This window comes from Coturnix japonica, chromosome 3, assembly GCF_001577835.2.
Source record: "Coturnix japonica isolate 7356 chromosome 3, Coturnix japonica 2.1, whole genome shotgun sequence".
Lineage (NCBI taxonomy): Eukaryota > Metazoa > Chordata > Aves > Galliformes > Phasianidae > Coturnix > Coturnix japonica.
In genome coordinates, this window is record NC_029518.1 from 9,594,192 (window position 1) to 9,616,720 (window position 22,529).

General features: G+C 40.5%; 1 protein-coding gene across 3 annotated transcripts in view; it reads right to left on the bottom strand.

Moving 5' to 3' along the window:
* LCLAT1 (lysocardiolipin acyltransferase 1) overlaps positions 1 to 22,267 on the bottom strand; it is a 98,079-nt gene extending 75,812 nt beyond the window's left edge. The window contains exons 1-2 of one of the 3 annotated variants that reach the window (XM_032443473.1): positions 18,202 to 18,375; positions 17,736 to 17,907 (exon numbers count right to left, since the gene is read on the bottom strand). The gene's annotated coding sequence lies outside the window, so the exon portion shown is untranslated. Of the gene's footprint in view, positions 1 to 14,220; positions 14,331 to 17,735; positions 17,908 to 18,201; positions 18,376 to 22,198 lie in introns of those variants that run through there. The other 2 variants (XM_015856947.2, XM_015856946.2) reach the window with 2 other exon arrangements.
* Between the last annotated feature and the right edge of the window lie 262 nt (positions 22,268 to 22,529).

Consider the following 22,529-nt stretch of genomic DNA (forward strand, 5'->3'; position numbering starts at 1 on the left):
GTGGTTTCTCATCAGGACAATCCCATTCAATAGCCACAGGCAATAAAGTTGCTTGTTCAGTAGTCTTTATGAGCTGAATGAGGAATACCAGGCATTCGGTTTAATTTTTTTTCAGTCAATTACCAGTGGAAAAGGTAAACATGACTTTCAATTAAAATCAAGCAGAACCTCATACAGACGGCCTTTATCCAATGCTCTCACAAAGGAAAATACTCCCAAGTCAGAAGATAGGTTTTTAAAACCTTTCATCTAAGTGAAGTGAATTGGTCTTCTTAATGACTCAAGTTGTCCATATCCTTAAACCAGTGAATGCACAAACAGAACTGCCTGGGAAGGAGAGCATGCAGACAGAAAACCCTTCTCAGCTTGCAAGGCAAACAACACGGGTGCTGGCAGCCCCTTCCCAGGTGGGTCAAGTGACAGACCACCGGGTAGGCGGAGAAGCTGGAATGGAAATGACACATCCTAGCACAATGCTCCTGCCCAACAGATTGCCTTTTCTAGTTCAGCATTTTACATTTTTCTCATACCAGTTCAGTGGAAATTTTCACCAGTTCTTGCACTCTGAACAAGATATTAGTTCCTAGATAGTGCTATTTTAAAAAGAAAATTGCTTACAGTGACCTGTTACAGATTGACTCAGTCTTATTTTCCAGATCCCCAACTCACCCCATCTCTGACCGCATAACTTCTCACTCATCCCTCAGTTAAAAGAACTTCAGAAACAACACAAGTTGCAAGGGAAGAAGCTGAATTATCATTTGGATAGATATCCACCCTAATTAGTAGCGCATAAGATACACATAAGAAGATCCATCAGTTTTCACACACCCATTTATGAACTACATTTTATTTCTCATGCCTCCCTTGTGTACTTCAGTACTATAAGGAGCATGCACATATGGCACAGATCAACACCATATGTGAGGGAATGGGCACTTGACTGTTAAAACTATTTCCCTTTCAGTTCCTGCCTTTAAAAAACCTTCAGGAGATTTAATATATGTGTCATAAAATGATATAGAAGAGGACAATAAAAGATAATTACAATCACAAACCACATCCCTGACTCTCTCCAACAATAACATGCACAAATAAAAAGCACAATAATTAATCGGTAATTTCCATAAATATTATCAGCAAAATAGGACTGCTGGTGCACACCTTACCATTCACTATCTCTTTGAATTGCCCAGACTTAATCTGACTATTACACTTCAATAAAAGATGTAATGGAGTCTTTTATTTGCTCTCCCAAGTAGTAATCGTGCCTCTCCAAATGCAAAAAAGCCTGGCTGAGATTCTCTGCAGAACAGTTCTCAGATGCTGTAAGCAGATAATTGAGTCAGGGTACAGACAGCAAATCAGGCTGATGATTTTTCACTGTAGTTACCTGTGCTATTACTTCCATTGTTGCTGTAGACAACCAGGAAGCCAGCGAAGCTTGAATGAGAACACCAGCAAAGGTGCTTATAAATGTTTTGTAAGAGGGTATCAAGTGACAGCTATGGTTATTTCCAGAAATAACATACATAACATATAACATATAACAGTATCCCACCATTTCCTTCTCTCTATGCATACATCCTTAACTCAAGGCAGAACTTTCTCATTAAGTTAAGAACACAGAAGAGAAACAGGAGACAAATATGTGAACAAAATCCAAAGAGCCTCTTTCACAAGCTGTGTAAACTACCAGCCATCACCAGGTCAGTAACAGCACAACAAAAAACCCACACCAATCCATATTGTTCTGAACAGATTGGTTCTGGAAACAAAGGGGAAATGTAAAGACAAGCTTTCAGGCCTTCTGCAAGACACCCAGCTTGGAGAAGGTTCCAGTGAGAGGTATGTTTTGCAGCCATCCTCCGTAAAACCTTTCTGCTTTAGAACATTACGTATTAACTCAATTCCTGCTTTTCCAGTTATCGTGTGTGCTACAAACACATGTTGCAAAAAGTGAACTTCATTCTGATGCACACTTAGCATTCTTTATGCTGCGAGAGCCACCACCTATAAAACAACTGCCAAACTACTTCATTTCCTGGCAGCATGTTACAGGCTACAAAACTTCAGCAGGGCCAGCCCCAGCCATTCCAGTGGCAAGCACCAAAGCAGTGAGGCCTCACCTAGACTCAGCTGTAAAATCAGCACCACTGGAGCCTTACCTTCATTTCCCTACCCTTTAAAAGTGCCAAAATTTTTAAGGCATTTTGACAAAACAGAATGATCACAGAGAATGGTTTGGGTTGGAAGGGACCCTGAAGACAACCCAGCCCCAACCCCAGCCATGGGCAGGGCTGCCCCCCACCAGCTCAGGCTGCCCAAGGTCCATCCAGCCTGGCCTTGGGCACCTCCAGTGATGGGGCACCCACAGCTCTGGGCAGCAGTACCAGGGCCTCACTAACCTGAGTGAAGAATTTCTTCTTAACATCTAACCTTAACCTCCCCTGCTTTAGTTTAAAGCCATTCCCTCTTATCACTATCTCCCCATGTAAAAAGTTGTTCTCCCTTCTGACTATAAACACCTTTTAAGTACTATAAGGACGTTAAGTCCTTAAGTAAGAGATGGAGAACTGTGCCTACAGACGGATTTATGCCTTCCCCTGTCTTTTTTTTTTTTAATAATAAATTGCTATTATCAATCACAGAGAACTCTGCCAAATCTTTCAGTCTGTGCTACTGCCTCAGGCTTTTCTTTTTTTAATATACTTCCAAGACAAATATCAACAAAAAAACACATTCATAATCAATGTTAATAATGTTCTAGTCACATCATTGGAAAATTCCATGCAAAAGAGAACTTAAAATTTAGCAGTGCCACCTTTGTATCAAGAATACATAGCACTTGGGAGCATACATAAGCATCAGCAAATATTACATGTTTCTAATAACTTTAAGAGCCACGTAAATAGTAATTTTCTGTTCTGTTTGCTTACAGGCTGGCTGCTTTGCAAGGTAAGCATAGCAGAATAAACAGATCAGTTACCTGGCGGGCTTGAAAGCAAAAGAGGAAAAACGCAGTAGTTCTGCAGCCAAAAAATTACCATTCCATTCCCACCAGAAGCAGCAGAAACTGCCTATTTACATTTGATCCATTTCTGGACATGAAATCCTGCTCTCCATCTGTTATGTTTTGGTGAAGATGGAATATCCAAAAAACACCCAGCCAAGACACACAACGCCAAACTACCACCCCACTATTAGTTAACATCGTTTCCAATTCAGGACTTGACAGCAAGAGGGGAGGTTCTGCTGTGCTTTCCAGAGCTCTTTGCATGTACACTTAGCAAGGTCATCCTATCCCATAACAAATTACACAAATTACCAGCGCAGGTTGCTGAACACAGAATTCACTGCTGAAGCAACAGAGGAAGCGAACTGCCAGTGCTTATGCAGTGTTTTACCAAGCATCCAGAAGATAAATGGAAAAAAGCAACATCTAAGACTAAGAGCCATAGATGAAGAGCCTCCCAACACACAAACTGGGTGCTGCTACAGAACAGCTGGCCAATTCCAGCCTCTGTCTCAGCACCGTTGATGTTGCTATGAAAGTGCCTTAAAAGCTCCAAAGTGATTGGGAGAGGAACAAAGTGAAAGGACAACTTTTAAAAGGCAGCGACTGCTGAAGCAAAAACTTTGGATGGTTAAGAAAATTATGCTGCTTTTAACTTGGCCAGGAAATGCAGAATACCCAGAGCTGGGATTGTTCAGTCTGGAGAAGTGGAGGCTCAGGGGAGACCTCATTGCTCTCTATAAGTACCTGAAGGGATGTTGAAGTGAGCTGGGGGTCAGCCTCTTCTCTCATGTAACTGGTGATAGGACTAGAGGGAATGGCTTCAGGCTGCACCAGGGGAGGTTAAGGCTGGATGTCAGGAAATACTACTACACTGAAAGAGTGGTCAGGCAGTGGGATGGGCTGCCCAGGGAGGTGGTGGAGTTGCTGACCCTGGAGGTGTTCAAGGAACATTTAGACGTTGTGTTGAGGGACACAGTTTAGTGAGAACTATTGGTGATAGATGTTGTAGGTCTCCTCCAACCTGGGTGATTCTGTGAACATGATATACATAGTATAGAAAAGGTTATAAGTCCATCATGCAACCAGAAATATTTAAACCAGGGATTTCCCCTATCAGTCTCTGTAGTTGTGGAACATGATTAATATCAGCTCTACCTGGAGTAGAATACCTACATTTAACCCCCTAGCAATTCATTATTTTCTTTAGAAGAGTTTCTCTTCCAAGAAAATCTAGAATCCTTAGTTATTTCCAAGTGGGAACACAATCTGACACAACTGTGTTTCAATCTGCACCAAGTGCCCCGACCTTTCATTAAAACATTTACACAAAGAACACAGAATTCCTGGAAAGGATCTGCTCTTTTCGATTAGCATAGTAATACCTCTGAAACAGAACTCAGAAGAGCTTATCTTGAAGCGACAAAATAAGCTCATTAGTAAGGATATGCACGGCAAAACATGTACATTTTTTGAGCCGTGTTTGCAGAAGAATTCCCAGATGCAGTCACGGATCTCTTTAAGGGCTTGAGATGCCTCCAATAAGCACCATGGAGGTGATGCTTTCATTTGGGAAATTAGGATTTCTGGACTTGCCAAAAAACAGACACTAATGACGTTCCATTTCCCTCTCTTTCTCATCACTTTGATGCTTCTCTCTGTGTCTAATGAAAGTGAACACACTGCTGAAACACTTGCTACTCCTAAATAACCAAAGCAGGGTACATCTTTTTATACTGAGACGTTTTCCTTTTACGTATTATGGCCTGAAGAGAGATGATACAGAAATTAGTCTGTACTGCAAGGGATGCTAAGTTAGGAAAAAACATCACAAGCATAGCCACAAAGTAGAGCACAGAAGCAAGAGAATTAAAAACAACAGAAGTGACTGTGAAATATTCTTGTATCCCAGAGCTAAGTGACGTTTTTCAGATGTATGTGGAGCAGACAGTTACATTACCCTCAGGCTGCGTCGCCACCAAAGATGTTAAACAGTGCTGGTTCCAATACCACTCATCACTGGACATTAAGCCACTGACCACAACTCTTTGTGATCATTCAGACACCCATACACCCATGAAATCCACATAACACCCTTGTCTTAAAGATGGAGATATGTGGGATGAAATCCATAATTTAGATTAGGATGGTAAGCAACATCATTTTTAGTTTTATGCAAGTCTGCCTAATATCCAAAGCTTTCTTCTCACACACAAATCATTTTCACTTCCTCCTGCTGCTGTCACAGAGTGGACAAGAGGCACCAAAACAACACAACAGTGGGAACACTGGAACACATTCTGTCACAGTGAAAGCTCATGGCTACTTGAAAGCATTGCTTTACAGCTAAGGAAGGCCAAACAACATGCCTTCTAACACAGACAACAGCAGCTCCCTACAGCAGGTGGCACAGGAAAGCATCCAAATGGGTTCTGAGTATCTGAAACAGCAGGGACACACAACCTCACTGGGCAACCAGCTCCAGTGTTCCCTCACCCCTCACAGGTAAGTTCTTCCAGCTGGTGCCCCTTGTCCTGTCACTGGGTACCTCTGGAAAGAGCCTGCCCTATCCTCTTGACACTCAACCTGTGGATACTTAGAAGCATTCATGAGTTTCTCTCTCAGGTTTCTCTCATCTATGCTCCTCCAATGCCAGTAACAGGAATCAATCACTGGACTACGTGATGTCAAGAATTGCAGAGCACTTAAAGCTTATTACTAATTCTGATATATTGATGAGAACATCAGAACATTTAGCTCCTTTTTTATTCTTTTTAGTTAAAAAAAGCAAGAAAAACCACCACTTCATAAAATCATCAGCAATTTTCCTTGGTGGGACAGAGTAAGAAATTCACACAAAAAGCACTCATCAAGGAGAGGATGATTACATGGCTTGTTAAATATGCATTTTCTCACCTTAAAGATATTTGACTGGAACATTGTGAGCGTAAGAGGAAGAAGCTATGGGCTCTTGGCAGCACATACAAACTGCCATTACTGTGATGAAACATCAAACCACAAGCAGCTCCCAGCTCAGGTCATTCTTATGGAAAGGAACATGTTCCCTCAAATATTTTAGCTTAAAAAGCTAGAAGAAGTAATTTTAAGAATCATCCTCTAAATCAGCTTCCACCTCTTTGTACATGTATTACAATTACACTGCCATGGTTCCAGACGAGCAGTTTGGCTGCATTCCCCCCTGCCCCCCTATTCTCCTGTCCCAAGTCTCTCCATTCATTAAAACTGTTCCTGTAATCACGTCTAAGAAAAGAAATCTCCACTTTCCCTTTGTGTGAAGCACCAAATACATACACAGCTTATTTTTGTGGTCACCTGATCTTAACATTAAGAACTTCTGTGCAAAACAGGTGAGCACAATAGGAAAAGCTAAAGAGACGTTTGGCCTCAGGGACTCTCCTTGTGCCTTCATGAGACACAACATCCTTCCATATGTACAACTCTATAGATTTTCCTCTGAGAAAAGGGAAGAAAGAAAAGGTGTACAGGATGCCCTGGAAGAGTTCCCACTAATGAATGAAGGTTTTCCTACAAAACACATCACTACTTCTGTCCCACAGAGCTTGTTGTTTTCAAACAGCTGCAAAAAATGCACCTTAGCTCTGTCAAGTTGTTTTTGAGATCAAGACCAGAATTGTATCAGAACCACAGACTTCTCTCAGCTAGTTCTCTTTACAAAAAAGAGCCTGTAAATTTAGAAGAGCAGCCTGCAGATTATAAAACATACATTGGACAGAAAGATTCCCTGCACACAACAGTTAACTTGTTATCCTCCAGAACTCCTAAGAGCGTAATTTATTTCTAATGCCGTGAATATCTCAACTGTTACGTATTTAATGCGTTAGAAATAGGACACCGGTTCTTAATAACAAACTATGCGGTACCACCAGTCATTACAGCAGTAACATTGTCCAGTAAGACTTTGAGTCTAGTCATGTTCTTTGTTCAAACACATTCACGAAATTATTTCCCCCCCAATTCAGAAACAGCGTCATCTGTCTGCAGGCAAATTAATTCTCACTTGAAAGAGCAAACAGCAACCAAACTGGGAACTTGTCTGGTTTATGTGGGGACTTTCCAAGCACGCATCTAACTTACAAGAACTTGGCCCTCCAAAATCTGCCTGTCATTATTCCTACATTCAAAGACAAGAGTACAAGAATAGGATTGTAAAAAACACAGTAACGAGTTTTTGCTCAGGGTTCCTACCTGGTTGAACAAACTGTCAAATATCTCACATGCAGAATATGTGAACTCCAGAACAAGCCAAGCATTTACACTTCATACGTGGAGATGCACAAACGTGCTTACATAGAAAGCAAGCTGCACATCTACCTAATCCTGTATGGAAAATTCCCTCCATCTCTGACAGGGGAACTAAGTCAGTACTGTCATAGCTGAGGAAACTGCCACTTCCTCCAAGATCTGAAAGGTTACTCATGACATAACAGCTGTAAGTTAACATAGAGAAGATTGCTCCAGTTATATTCCATGATGATGTTGGTTTCATTTGTTTTTGGGGTTGTTTTTTTTTAGGTTTTGGTATAATTTCTCTACAAGCACGTGTTCATACAAATCAAAGACACTAACAGTCCATAAGTAGATCTGAATTGAATTAATCTGTGCATGGAATTTCACTCCTAGCATTAAGTTTCGTTTTTCAACAAATGAATCATTTAGAAATTAAATCGTTTCATTAGGGAGACCCCACGTGGTTTTTCAAAATAGTGGATGGTTTTGTAAATAACAGCATATCTGAACTCTGGAGGTGAGAGCAGTATCAGGTTTGCATGGCAGTTGCGGTGTGTATTCATTTCTCTTTTCCCCACAAGAAGAAATCAGTCATGCAGTGGTGAAGCCAGAAGCCAGCTACCCTCATTCTGTAAAAGACATCAGCTGGCACTTCAGGGAGTGAATTCTAGAGATGTCTGTATCCCAGCAGAAACAGAAATCAGCACGAACTGAAAACTTAAGTCAGAAGCCACAAGATCCTAACAAATACTGCCCCTCTGTCAATACCAGACTTCTACAACCATCAAAGAACACCTGCTAAAATAAAGCCTCCTACTTCCCCCACAGCTATTCCCTCACACAATACACCTCTGATTAATAACAGTTTTCCTTCTGAAGTCAATTCCTTACTTCCGATCTTTGTCCACAGGATAAGAAAGGCTATAAAAAAAGTGAGCATCTGTCCCTATGGAGATCAGACTACAATGCCTGATCACTCAGACGATACGGAATAACACCAAACATCCACACCTTTGCAAAATCTGGGCAGGAAAAAAAACCTACCTACTTGTCTAAAATCAGCCCAAACCATGGACTTAAAAGGAATCATGAAGGATGTGAGTCATGGGGAAAATTTCAGGGAAATTTCACATGAAAAGGAAACCCACAAGCCATTTCGTAGAATTTTCCATGCTCACGGCCCTCCCCCCACACTCTGCTTTTTCTTCCTCCTCCTTCCTAGAGGCTCGATGGCAGAGGACAGGCCTTCAAATGCTTTTATTCATCCTGCTGCTAAAGAGAGTGAAATAGAAAATAGACCACTCTGATGTCCTGAAGATTTGTCGGTTGCATCTTTTCATTCAAGGAATTAAAAAATAACACCAAAAATAACCCCATAATGTTTAACAAACTGGTAGTGACAAGTATTCAAAAACCATGATTCAGATTGTCAGAATTCTAAACACATTAAGTAACCATTCTACTTTCTGTTTTCAGACACATCAAGAAATGAACATCCAGTTTGCCTATATATTCTTTCCCATCCTACATAAGTGGGCCGGTTAAAAATTTCCCATACACATTCTTCTTGCAGCAGTGTTTCCAACCAGTTGTAAAGCAAACATGTCAAAGTCCCAATAAGGTCATTTGGAAGTGATGCCAGTTCACTCCCTGAACCTTTGAGTCAGCCTTCTACCTTTGCTCCAGTTTAAGAGTGGCTTAGCCTCAGCTGGGGCAGAATTCCCACTGAGATTGGGGTGGGAGCATAGTCCTATATGTGAATGGAGGTCCAAAGCATCCCTTCTACCAACAGGCTTTATTCAAGCAAATTAGCCTCCTTCTGCTCTCAATATGTCAACACTTAATTAGAGAAAGAGAAAAGCAAACTGCTTCACTGTTCCAGGTCAGCATAGCTTTATTCCAGATAGCGCAGCACAGTGGAACTTCCAAGAAGACCAAGTCACAGTGCTCTCTGCTTGATACAATTCCTGGCATACACACTTTCAGCCTCTGCAGCTTCTGAACATCCAGCCAGATTCGGTCTGGATTCTGATTAGGGTTCCATTTCCCAGTAAAGTTTAACACAAAGAACGTTTGCAGGGTAATTTATCTGAATGCGTTCAGAGCAAGAAAAACTGAGCTCTCATGCAAAACATCTGTTTCTAGTAGGCTCATAAAAGGATTCAGCTACCAAAATGATATCATGTTTGTCTCTAGAACAAGCATGTTTTCCAAGAGCCTTCCACTGAGACCTTCCATGGACTTTACCAGATTTTTTTAGCTGTTACTCCCTTCATAAAGCAAAGGATGTGCACATCTAAGGCTGCAACACTGAAGATTGCACTCTTGATGGAAAAAGATCAGGTTAGGGAATACTTAGCAGGCTGGGCTCTGATGGGATGCACTCACAAGTGCTGAGGGAAGGAGTTAGCAGATGTGATCGCAAGACAACCTATAATCTTTGATCAATCACAATGACTGGGAGAACTGCAAAGGTCACACCTATTTCCGAGAATGGGCAAGGAGGACCTATGGAATTACATGGAATTACAGACAGGTCAGCCTCTCCCCAAACCCTGGGAAGGTGAAGGGGCAAATAATCCCAGACACTATTTCCAGGCACAAGCTGAAGGACAAAAAACATCATCAGGAGTAACCAGCATGGTTTCACTGAAGGGAAGTCACACTTGACCAACCAGATAAGCTTCTACAATAAAAATGACCGGCTTGGTGGAGCTGGAAAGCAGCCCTGCAGAACAGGAACTTTGAGTTTGGAGAACACCAAAACTGAAAATGAGCCAGATGTGCCCTTGCCACAAGGAAGCCTAATAGTATCCTGGTCCACATTAAGCAAAATTATTGGTAGCAGGTGAAGGGAGATGGTACTTCTCTTTTCAGCACCAGTACTGCTACACCTGGAATAGTGAGCAGTTCTGGACTTCCCAAGAGAAGACACGGATATATACTGGAGAGAGTCCAATGAATGGCCATGAAAGTGATGACAGTAGTGGAGCATCTTCCCTGTGAGGAAAGGCTGAGAAAGTTGGAACCCTGTAGCCTAGAAAAGAGATGGCCTGGGGGCCATCAGTGTCTATAAATACCTTAAGAAGGGACACAAGGGGTACAGAGCAAGGCTCTTTTCGGTAGCGCCCAAACAAGACAAGCAGCAATGACCTGTTGATATAAAGCACCTTTGGGAAAAAAAAAAATAAAAAAAATCCTCTCTCTAAACTTTCATAATACTGAATTCATTGTAACTCCAAGAATGTAAGCTAAGAAAATAAAGACCTGTAGAAAACAGCAACACATTTCATCTGAGCAAAGCTGCAGCCAGTCACCAGCATTCCCAGAGTCAGCTGTCCTTGTGGCTGCCATTAATGGTTGCCACACACATCTGGTATAGAAGAAACCCAAACAGCTATGCCGTGATTGCAGAAAACATCCAGGTTATTGCTCTAAAAACCTGCCTCCTGTTCCTCTGGCTATTGTTCAGCTTTGGTTTCTGATCCTACTCCTCAGCAGCAGCCCTCGGCACTTCAGTCCTATCAACTCTTCCCACCTGCTCTAAGCCCCATCTCTTGTCCGCTACTCAACACCCACCTCATCCATCTCACTCCAAATCACACCCAGTCACTCCAGCTTCTTACTTCCTCTCACATCACTGAAACCAGATAAGAAACAAGCAGTTGTAGATCACAGGCTCTCTAGACAGAGGTTCCTGGAGCTTCTATCTCTCTGTTTTCCAGTTCTTCATCACAGTATTTCATTCCAATCTTCCCATAAATTACAGGGTTTGCTCATTCAAGCCCCCATTAAGGTTCCTCTCAATCAATTAGAAGAAAAGCACTGAGCATCTAACTGATGCTCTAGCAGCAAGAGTAATGGATGAGCATCAAAGAGCAAGCATAAGCCCTAAGATTTCCTGCAGCCTTAATAGTGAGATCAGGTACATGTTCTTGTTCCCTGGCATTTTTGTCATTGCACCTACTGTGAATTCAATCAGACCTGAAAGAGAGTCTGGTTTGTTCTAAGAATTCTTTGGGAAGCTTTGTTGTTATTCTGGGATGGGGAGAGCAACACTTACACAAAACATGGAGAGAAGTGGCAACTCTCTCTTTTCATTTGTTAGTTTGGCCCCCACTGCTGATACTTCTGGATTTTTATTCTGGAAAAAGGATAAAGATGAGGAATTGTCTGTGGGAGTGTTTGCTGGGCTTCCTGCCCTCTGTAAATTGGAAGATTGCCCACGCTAAAGAAAGGACAGATTCTGTAAATCCTGATCTAATCTGTGCTTAACAGAATAACATTTATAGAAAATGAATATTTACAGTGCCTTGACCCAAGATACCTTGTATCTTGTATATGATGCTGAAAAAGAATTACCAGTGGAAGAAGCACAAGAACTGCCAAACTGAATAACAGCAACAACAGCAGCCCACCCAGTGGTCTGCCTGCCTGTGTCTTGAACCATCTCCTTCAGAAGAAGGGGCAGGAAGAAAGCCTGCAGTAGGCAGTTATGGCATGTTTATTCTTAGTCTGTTGACATTAGTCTTTAACCATAAAATACACGTTCTTATATCCCTCCCAACATTACTCATTCATTAGCAGATGGATCTCATTTTCCATAAGAACAAAGGGATTATGTCTGCATAAGCAGCATAATTTGAAGCCTTTTTCTTTGTTGCTGAGCACCCAAATCTACAAACCTAAGTGACTGACAGCAGGCAGACAACTTGCCCATTCTGGCAACTAAGGTACAAATCCCACCCAGTCTTACTCAACTACCACTAACAAACAGGTAGGAAGAAGTGAGGAGAGACCCGTGTTAGCTGTGAGCAGTACCTCAAATTATGTAAAACAACTTAAAGGCTTCCGGGAACAAACTATTACAGAAGAGAAAAGTAGTAAGGAAATAATTAGACCATACTTCTAAGATTGGATAGTTATAATAGAGCAAGGGGTGCTCATGAGAAGCAGCCTCTCCAAGCCAGGAAGATCTTGTTCAGCCTGCCAGCAGTTCTACATGCCAAGATTTAATCATCCTTGAACTGCTGGAAGAAGCTTCCAACCAACAACACTGAAATAAGAATTGCAACTATCAATCGTTATTTTATACAAGAACAACGTATATATACTATGACTCACTTGCACTAAGACAACATATATCACTACCTTTAAACAGAAAACGAACACAATAATTTAAAACCAGAAATAGAAATATATGGATGTGATGTACCAACTGATTTTCTCCTCGTTTAAATACACTTATTTTACCTTTCATAGAATGGCCTGGGTTCAAAAGGACCATAATGAACATTCGTTTCAAGCCCCCTGCCACAGGCAGGGTCACCAATAACCAGACCAGGCTGCCCAGAGAAACTGTTTTTGCAGGTGCTCACCAGTTTTGCTGCTCCATTCTTTTGCATTCACACTTGCTTTATTTTTCTTTTGTTACTGACAAACATGTGTCCAGAATTTTATACAAAATAGGACTGCATCAGTACCGCAATAAGCACACTGATATGAAATGGAGGTGCCAATGTAGCTGAAGGAAAGCAAATGACAAAGAAGATGACAATGAAATGCACGGTAGAAAATACCTGAATAAACCCTTTATAATGAAAGAAACTAGTACTAAAAGTCTTCTAAAAATGTCAGCCAGTGGAACTCAATAAAGGTCAGGACACTTTGAAAAGGAGAAGAGAGAAGATCGTCTGTATTTACATTCCTTTGTTCCATAATTCAGTACAATGTATTCTAGGTTACTTTAATCTAAGATGTGACCTTTATTGCCAACATTCACTGTTCATTATCCAAGAAGACCCAAATTTGCCTGAGGAAGCCAAACTTGTTGATGTGTAAGCTGTCTAAACCTGCATCTTCCAGGATACTTACTGATGTCAGCCTTCAGACTCACTACTTAGATGCCGGAACTTCACCATCAGAATTAATTTTCACTATTCTCGCATAAATCAATATAAACAACAGCTGGGAAATGACTTCACATATTTTACAAAGCCTGTTACGTTACTGATCCCACCACTAACAAGTGAAAACAGGTGAGGAAAGTGCTTTTGTGCCAACAGGAATCTTTCGTTTAACCACAAGAACGTGCCAAGACAGTTAAATAAAATACAGAGACATGTTTTGAAGTCACTGAATTTACAGGCACAACAAAATTGTGAAAATAAGTGAGCAGTTCAAAACAGGGAGCACCTGTCATTACTAAAAAGACCGGGCAGATTTCCTTCAGCTAATAGAAAGTCACGCTCTCATCGTTTTTAGAACTGTCACTCCAAAACGAAAGCAAAATCAGGAATGATAAATTGTTTCTGATACCACACATGCTCCTGAAACCTCTTCTTTCTGTTGGCGGTGGTTTAATAACCACATTTTCCTGTGTTTTAAGTGCATCTGTGCTTTCTTACAGTGCAATACCATTACACAAACAAGAGTACATAGTAAGTGCTCCTCTTTCCTTCCTCCCCCAGGAAGGAAAATTATTTCCTCTGGAAGCCCAGTTACAACACACAGAAACTGCTCTAACAACAACAGATTTAAAAACACCACTGTGGTTCTCAATTCACAACCTGCCAAAGACTTGAAAGAAGAAAGGCACCTTCTTCCAAAACAACATCCCTTACTTTGCAGCTTACTTTAAGCTGAGTATTTAAATCCTCCAATGCAGATGAAAGCTTTAAAGGAATTAAAGTTACCTTTTATTTTAACGAGAATCACCTTCCCTCAAGGAGCACCTGTGGGTGATCTCATATCAATAGACAGTCTGAGTAGCCTGTTCCAGTGCTCCAGCACTCTGACAGTGAAGAATTTCTTCCTTGTGTCAATATAGAACTTCCCATGTTTCAGTTTCTGCTCATTGCCCCTCATTCTATTGTTGCTCACCTCTGAAAAGAGCCAAACCCCATCAACCTGACTCCCTCTCTTTAGATATTTACAAACAGTGATGAGATCCACTCTCAGCCTTCTCTTCTCCAGACTCAAGAATCCGAGGTCTCTCAGCCTCTCCTCATAAGGGAGATGCTCCAGGTCCTTTATCATCTTCATGTCCTTCCACTGCTCTCCTTCTAGAAGAAATAAGAAATGTAAAGTGATCTAAAACCTCTAACACCATCACTGCAAGCCTTTCGTACTGCTAACAGATTCGAAGCTTCAAGTCATGTTTGACTCTATCAGTCACTGAGAAAAAAATGTACTATTTCCTGATACTTAACTGAAATTCTTCAACCCATCTATAACAAAAATAAATTACAATCCCTTTTAGAAAGAATGTCCTAAATGAAATCTCTAACAGTTGCTCGGGAACAGCATACATTTAAAATACTTTAAATTTTCTGGCTGCAATTCAAAACAACGCAGCTGGGAATCATCTTATCAATTGTCCCATAATACTTAATGTAGATGAATCATTTCTCCTTACAACTTTCCATCTGCTGATTCTCGGATAAAGATATGAAGCACATATATGGAAAGTTACATCAAGATATGTCATAACTAACCCTTTCAAACTGAAAGCAGGTTTTGCTGTTTGTTAAGTATAAGAACCAAATCTCGAATTCCAATTACTTCAGCATGGCTGCTGGATGATCTATCAAAGAACCATCATGTGTACAGCGATGTATAGTAACAATAATGCAAAGATGGTACAAGAGAGGTGATGATAAGTATCCAAAAGGTTATTTAAAGGAAAGACTCACCCAATAGAGGCCTTCAGTCTGCTGGTGAGCGCTAGAGCAATCTCCACCAAGGAGCAATCTCAAAAAGATGCTGCCTCAGTGGTGGTCAGCCCTTAAATGAGGTTTAGAGGAGGTGGAGTCAAGCTCCACCCCTTCCAGGAGCACAGCTGAATTACCCTCACCTGTGCTCCCACAGCGGACCCAAAACTTGCCTCAGCTGATTAATCAAAGGTTCAGGCTGTGATTACCAATTTCCCATACATCATAGAATCACAGGGTTGGAAAGGTCCTACAAGACCATCCAGTCCAACTGTCATTCCATAGCCACTGCTTTCAGGTGATAGCCATCAATCCTTTATTCAATTCATTGTTCAATATCAAGCACATACAACTGGTAAAATGGGTTCTATGGCTCATATGCTAATCCTATGATTATATGAGTTTGTTCTTCCTGGATTTCCAGCAAATTATTATAATGAAAAGGTTGGACATCGTCAACAGAGAAAGACAGACCATCTCCATGTGCAATATTTATGCTTTTCTAAAGTCAAAACTCAACACTTAGTTAGGTCATATAACTGTAACACGAAAGCATCCTCTCCAAAGTCTTCATATGAATAAATGACTGAAGCCTGATCTGAAGAGGTAACAGGCGTAAGTTTTCCTGCATTTATTATTTCTGAAAGGGAAAATCTGTTATCAACAGATCAATGAGAATCAGAACAAAGCTTTGAATTTAATTACCACTTACAATTCAAACCATTACAGTAAGTCTGTACAACTCCTTAAAGCCAGCAGGCTACCCTGGATTAAAGAGTAAATCCTATCCCATTTAATACTCCACATGCCTGATTCAGGTTTCTTTTACACATGCTTCGCTACTTCCCTCTGGAGAAGCAAAACAATGCCTCCTACTGCTATTAATTGCTCATAAAAGAGCTCTTTTTTTTTTTTTTTAAATAAAAATTTAATATGATAATTCTGAAATGCAGACTATTTTCTTTTCCATATAAATCACATCCATTAAGGAGTATCTATGAAAGCGAATTTTAACAATTTGAAGATAATAAAGCGTAATGTCTGTAAAACTTTCCCCCCCACACACACTAGTTAAATTTAAGTTAGAAGACTTCTTTATTCTACATTAGGGAACAACTTAGCTACCTAAGGGAACTTTACTCTGAAAAAAGTAGATGTGGTTTTGAAAAAGAGATTTAGTTTCAAATAGGTACATATGGAACTTCCCTGACTCTATTCCAGAGCAAAAATAGCTTAAAATGTTTTAATTAATCCACTTCTCCTTGACAAACAGCTCCTTCACAATGTTTCTAATACAACTCAACATTGGCTGCATCTTTCCTGACAGCTGGTATTTCCTTAGCAGAGAATGTCTCAAATGGCTTATGTATAACATTCCTTCTAAAATTCATTTCCTTTCTGTGTAAGATGTTAATACAGCAGGAAAAAAAAATAGCAGGAATGTTTCATGCCATGTGGGACATAACAGTTCTAGAGTTTTGCTTTAAATTAGCCCAATAACTTTTTCTCGGTAGAAATATTATTAATGTGGCTGTAACTTAACATTTGGTAAAAGGAAAAATTCCTGCCCACAACTTTGCTTCTTTCCAGATCACATTCCAACATGAACTTCATTATTATGTTCTAGCTCTTCAGTACATGCTCGGTGGAAGTCTGACAGGACTTTAAAGACGTAAGAATGAAACAACTGTCTTGTTCAGAATCAAGAGACTGATAGTTCCATATCAAATAGTTTCCTAACCAGAAAAGAAAGCTCTCAATAACTTTGCTCTAAACATTAAAATCATTCAAGCTGTTGGAATGAGAAGAAAAAAAACACCACAGCCTCTCTCAAGAGAAGGACACAAACTACAGTCTGACAAAAGAAGATGCAACTCCCATGGGTGGGCCGCTCCTCTGTATTAACAACAGATCTGCTGTCCTTAAGAGCTGGGAGACTCACAAGAATTGCATGCAGAAGAACTAAGGTCTCACATGCACAGAGCCCTGGAAATGCTCCTACCAGGATACTGCACACAAACAGAGGCGTTTAGTCTCAAGTCAGTGCCTACACCATTGAGAGGTAGTAAAACCTTACCTGAATGCCTGTCACTGCTGTAGCTCTCCAGAAGTCTTCAAGTGATTAAGAAATACATCTTGATAATTTCCTTCTTCCATCACGCTATAAAGCCATATATTGCTATAAATCACAATACTATTCTGGCAAATCAGATCATTTTCAGTACCACAGAAAAATTTCATTCTTCAATACTTTGCAGCCCATACAGACAGATGCACAATGGTATTTTTGCAGCTACTCTCCATTTGAGGGAGGTACCTCCTAGCCAACGTGTCCTTTTGTGATCATCCCTGGTAATAACTGCACACATAGAATGCTGAAATTCAGTCACCAGGAAGCTCCCCTAGAAGTTAAGGTTTGCTTATCTTACATTTATGAACTGGCACGTTTCTAAACTTAAGCAAAAGCCTGTCCAAAATATTCCCTCTTCAACTAATTCTGTATTTCAAGTTACAGTGTGAGAGGATGGATTCAGGAAACGTTCTTTCTTTCTAACAGGAAAATTCATTTTAGCACCCTGTTCACAAAAGTAATACCTTTAGTTCTGAAAGCAAGATTAATTCTGCATGCCTCAGCACTCATATCAAAGCCATGAATAAGACCTGCAATGCTCGTTTGCTTAACTGAGTTTATGGATGCCTCACGCAAAGCTAAAGCAAGAAGAAAAAGCCAAACTTACCACTTCTCTCTGCCACCACCTACACGTAAGAAGGACAAGTATCTGAACACTTTGGGGGCCACAGGAAACAAAGGCGTCATTGAATAGCTTAGAGCTTTTATCCTTATGAAAGTATTTGCTGCAGCCACTTCAGAGGCATAATGCCGTTCCACAAGAGCAACGGTTGGCAAAGCTGCGAAGGCAAAGAGATGGGACAGGCCCTAAGGAAATCATGCTAACATGTGACTGATGCAATCAAAGATTACTAAATCCTCTCAACTTTTCATAATGTTTCTTTTATTGGTTCAAAATAACTGCCATTCGTGTCTTTTCAGGCATGGTTTGCTGCACAAGGGGCTGTGTCTCACACAGTGTTGTTCTGCAGATTTGCCTACTGCAATTACTTGAAAAAGAAAAGAATTTATTTGTCCTGTAAGGAAGAGATAATATAGATTTTGGCAGTATTTAAATGAGATATATTACTTACTTCAAGCACTGACTTAAATTTGGGGTGTTTTTCTTGCTTATTAGAGCCAAAACTGCTCAATACGTAGTGCTGTATCCAGTGGAAAGTTGCAAATCCAACTGCATTTCAACATTTAAGAGACCAAGATCCTTCCTTCAGAGTAGTACCGAGATACACAAAGTACAACCACCTGCACTGTAACAGAAGTGGAAACATTTCTCAGTGAACAAAGTCACACACATGACTACCCCAAGTAAATCATGGAAATGGATCTCAAAGATACAACCATATATGACAAAATAGCGAAGCATTCATTTTGTAATGTACAGCAGACCAATGCAAACACTGAAAATATTGGAAACTGACAGGGTTATATTTAAAACTTGGTATTTGAGTGAGAAAATTTAAACCTGATGTTCCCAATAAAAGAACCCATTGCTCTGAGAGGAGCCGTAACTCTGGGACACACTGTCACTTCAAATGGTCAGAAAGAGATGGATGAGTCTGCAGAACACTTCCTGTAAATCACAGTGACACAGGAGGATTTTTCTAAGGAAGCTACAGTGCAAAACCTGCCTGTCTCCTGGAGAAAGCACCAACTGCAGCGAGTCTGAACTTTCTGCATTCCCTTTTCCTAAAGCAGTCCATCCCAAACTGCAGAAGGATCAAACACTCCCAAGAACACTACACTCCATCTGCCCAGATATTTGAGATTAAACCAGTTCAAACACCCTCTTTCCAAATCTGAGATGTCTGTCAGTTCCCAGAACATTACTTGTTACCACTGTCTAATGACGGATTACAGCTAAGAAGTTCCTTGGCGATATATTTACTTGTTGCAAAGACAAACCTGGGCAAAAAACCTTGGAAGAAATGCCTAAAACTGTTTCCTGTTTAAAGCAAATCACTGCTCGAGCTGACAGATTTACTGATGTTCTCACACTGAAGAGGGAAATGTGAAAGAAAGGTCCTGTCAAGGCAGGTCACTACGAGGAAACGACTCACCTTACTTATAACTGCTCCATATGAATTCTGAGTAACAGTCCTGGTTATGAGAAAAACCACAGAATGAAATCCAAAAATATTTATTCCATCTACGTTTAATAGGATTCAGTGTAGCAGTACAAGCTGCAGCCATAAATATGATAAAGTTGTTCTTGCTTACTATTCTTGTAATATTATCAGCTTTCTCAACAAAGCACATTCATTACATTCTAGTAGAGTGTAAGTTGCAGGAACAAAAGTGACGTGACAGCAAATGGAATGAACCATCTGAGCAAACCTACACTTGTTCTAAAATTAACTACTAGGAAGTAGAAGCAAACTGAAGACCATACAGTAAAACATCTGAACAACCAAGTTTTACACTTCCATGTCCAAACCCGGACAGTATTTCACATCTAAATCATTCTCAAAGGAACTGCAGGTCAAAGTTAACCAGCAAGTCTCAGAAAAGCACACTGCATTCCCTATAATGGACATCCATGCTACTCCCATCTCCCTGTCATGACATTTGCCTTCACCGTTCTCTGTGAGAGCACATCACCCTGAGTGCGAGCACTGACAAGGGTTAACCTGAAACGATGGCTGCTGGCAGATCAATGCCCTTCATCTCCATACACACCTCCTTCTCCACATCCCCCATAACACCTTTTTAAACTATATTTGGGTAAATACAAGGGGTATAAGGTTGGCAGCGGGTTGTAGTTTTAAATACTTCTCTAGAGATTGAACCTACCAAATTTCTAGCAGCAGTTCATGGAGCTGCAATAACCACCTTAAAGTCAATTTTGGCACCAGACTCTTTCTGTACATACTCAGAAACAGCAGCAATGTTGTGTACTTCCTAGAAACCCATTTACACCTTCAGCACATCACCAGAACGTGGTAGTGATACCTGGTCCAACGAGGTACAAGACAACCCACCCCCAAAACAATGCCTGCATCATACTCTGTTTTGACATCATAACGTGGCTGTGTGTTGAGTCAAATTTACAAGGCATTTCTAAACAGCCACCTTTCAACCTTCAGAAACTCAGCATCAAGTGCTTTCAGTGGTATTAATTACATGAAGAGTACCAGTATCGAGTCATATTTAGACAGTCCATAAATGTCTTTAAGTTATAAAAACACTTCAAAAGCATTCATCAGCTTAAAAACATTCATTGCCGCATACATCTCCCTACATATGTTCAGTCACATTAGGAGAACACATCTTTTGCAATATGGCTCAAGCTAATTTTAAGCATGGTTGGAAAAGTTTGGCCTGTGTTGATTAAAACCTATATTTAAATGAAAGGAAAATTTAACCACAGAAACTGTGCTCAGTTTAGAAAAATAAGCGTATCACTGCCAAAGCGCCGTCCTAAGTTTAGATTGCTGCATAAGTGAAACATTGCGAGAAACTAAAATGGATTTTTAAACGTTTCAAGATGAAACACCCGTTGTGTAATCTGCAAGATATCCAATTATCTTCTGAATTCAAACATGGAATGCTAATGCTTGATGGGAACAAATGCAGTGTGTAGTTTGCTGCTTGTGAGGAAAACGAGCAAATAGATGTTAAAAAAGAAATCAATAACAGCACTAGATTAAGGTAAACCATAATGAAACACGGGAGTAAAATTACCAAGTGATGTGGAATTAATTACTCAAATACAGAACACTGTTTGAGGGGAGGGGAAGGAGCGTTTTGATCTTTATCTATTGCTTCTATCTCTCAGAGAGCTCAACAAAATGAATAAAGGCTGCTCAGGTTTTCCCCACTTTTAAAACTGCATCAGTGCCATGTGAAGTATTTCATTCAGACTCCCTTGTGTAGCAGGGCAGAAGTGTTTTCACCTTTGAACACCAGTGAGGGTCTTTCTAACATACTTGAGAATACCAGGGAGGGTCTTTTATAACATATCTGAGAGATCACCTGGCATACTCTTTTCCCTTCCAATTCCTATCTGTGTCTGGGTGAAATCATTAACATACCATCCATATAAGAAGTTAAAGGAAATAATAAAAAACAACACTCCACACACTAACCCCAGATCTGCATGTTTATTTTATGTACAACCACAATTCCAAGTACCTTGAACAGTTTATCTAAAGCTTCACCTGCAACAACCGCTGCTAGACTGATTCTCAATCAAGATTCCAGGCAATGAAAGTAACTCCAAACCTATTTAGAACTGATCAGGACTACGTGTACACATCAGAACCCACACTGCTTACTATTGGTTCTGGTTGGATTAGCAAGACATATGAAGTGTTTGCTTTTACTACTCGCTTTCCTGTAGAAGCCTGGGTGTTCTGTTGCTTTTTGACTCTTGTAGTTACAACTACCTCAGCCTGATGTTACAATCACATCAGATTGATGTGATGAAGGAGCACAAAACAGTCCGTAAGCACGTCTGTGGACACAGCAGTTTGTAGGACACTGCCACAGTTCAAAGACTTCACCACATGATCCTTATGGTTCTTTTCAACCCAGACCATTCAATGATTCCATTCTATGATATAGATTCATCAGGCAGTCTGTTCATTTAGTGCTAGAGCAAATAGATACGCATTTATTTTACAACAAAATGAATTAAAGATAAATATATGTATATATTAATAGTAGAACAAGTTCACGAGGAAATGAGCTCAACTTGAAAGAAAGAAATATCAAGAAGAAGAGATTATATCTAGGCTTAAAGAAGTCTGCTCATGTTTCTCTCTAGCATCTCACTGTGCCTGCAGCAGCAACAAGGGCCGTTACATAGCAGAACTGTCTACAGGGGTGGTTAACTTTTCAGACAGAACAACAAAAAGGCACATAAAAACAAACTGCAGGCCTTCTCACGCACTCAGAAGGGATCTGTTACAAAAGTCAATTCTCTATAGATTTCATTTTCCCACTTAATAGCTCTAAGCGTTGACAAACACGCACAGGGCAAACAAGCCAGCTACCTCCAGTCCATAACTAATAAAACATCAAACCAAATTTCACAACTCAGTATCAGATACAGACAGTGGGGAATCTTACCTGCCCGTTCTCAACACCACAACCTGAAGAAGCAAACGAACAGTGGGTAACCTAGAAGAGGAACGTCAACGAAGAGCATGAATTTAGAGAAAAGGACGAGGGAAAGCAAAGATCACCTGTACACAATCAGCACAAGCTGGGACAAGTATCCTGTGTGTCCCAAGGAGTTACAGTGGAAGAAAGCATAAGCAATGAAGTGCGTGTTCTGGCAACGCAAGACGATGTGTGGGGCAAGGGAGATGACAGCCAGCCAGCCAAAGGACAGAACAACTGTCAGAGAAGGAAGAAAATAAATTAAGACTGATAAAACAAAAATTAGGAAGTGAAATTC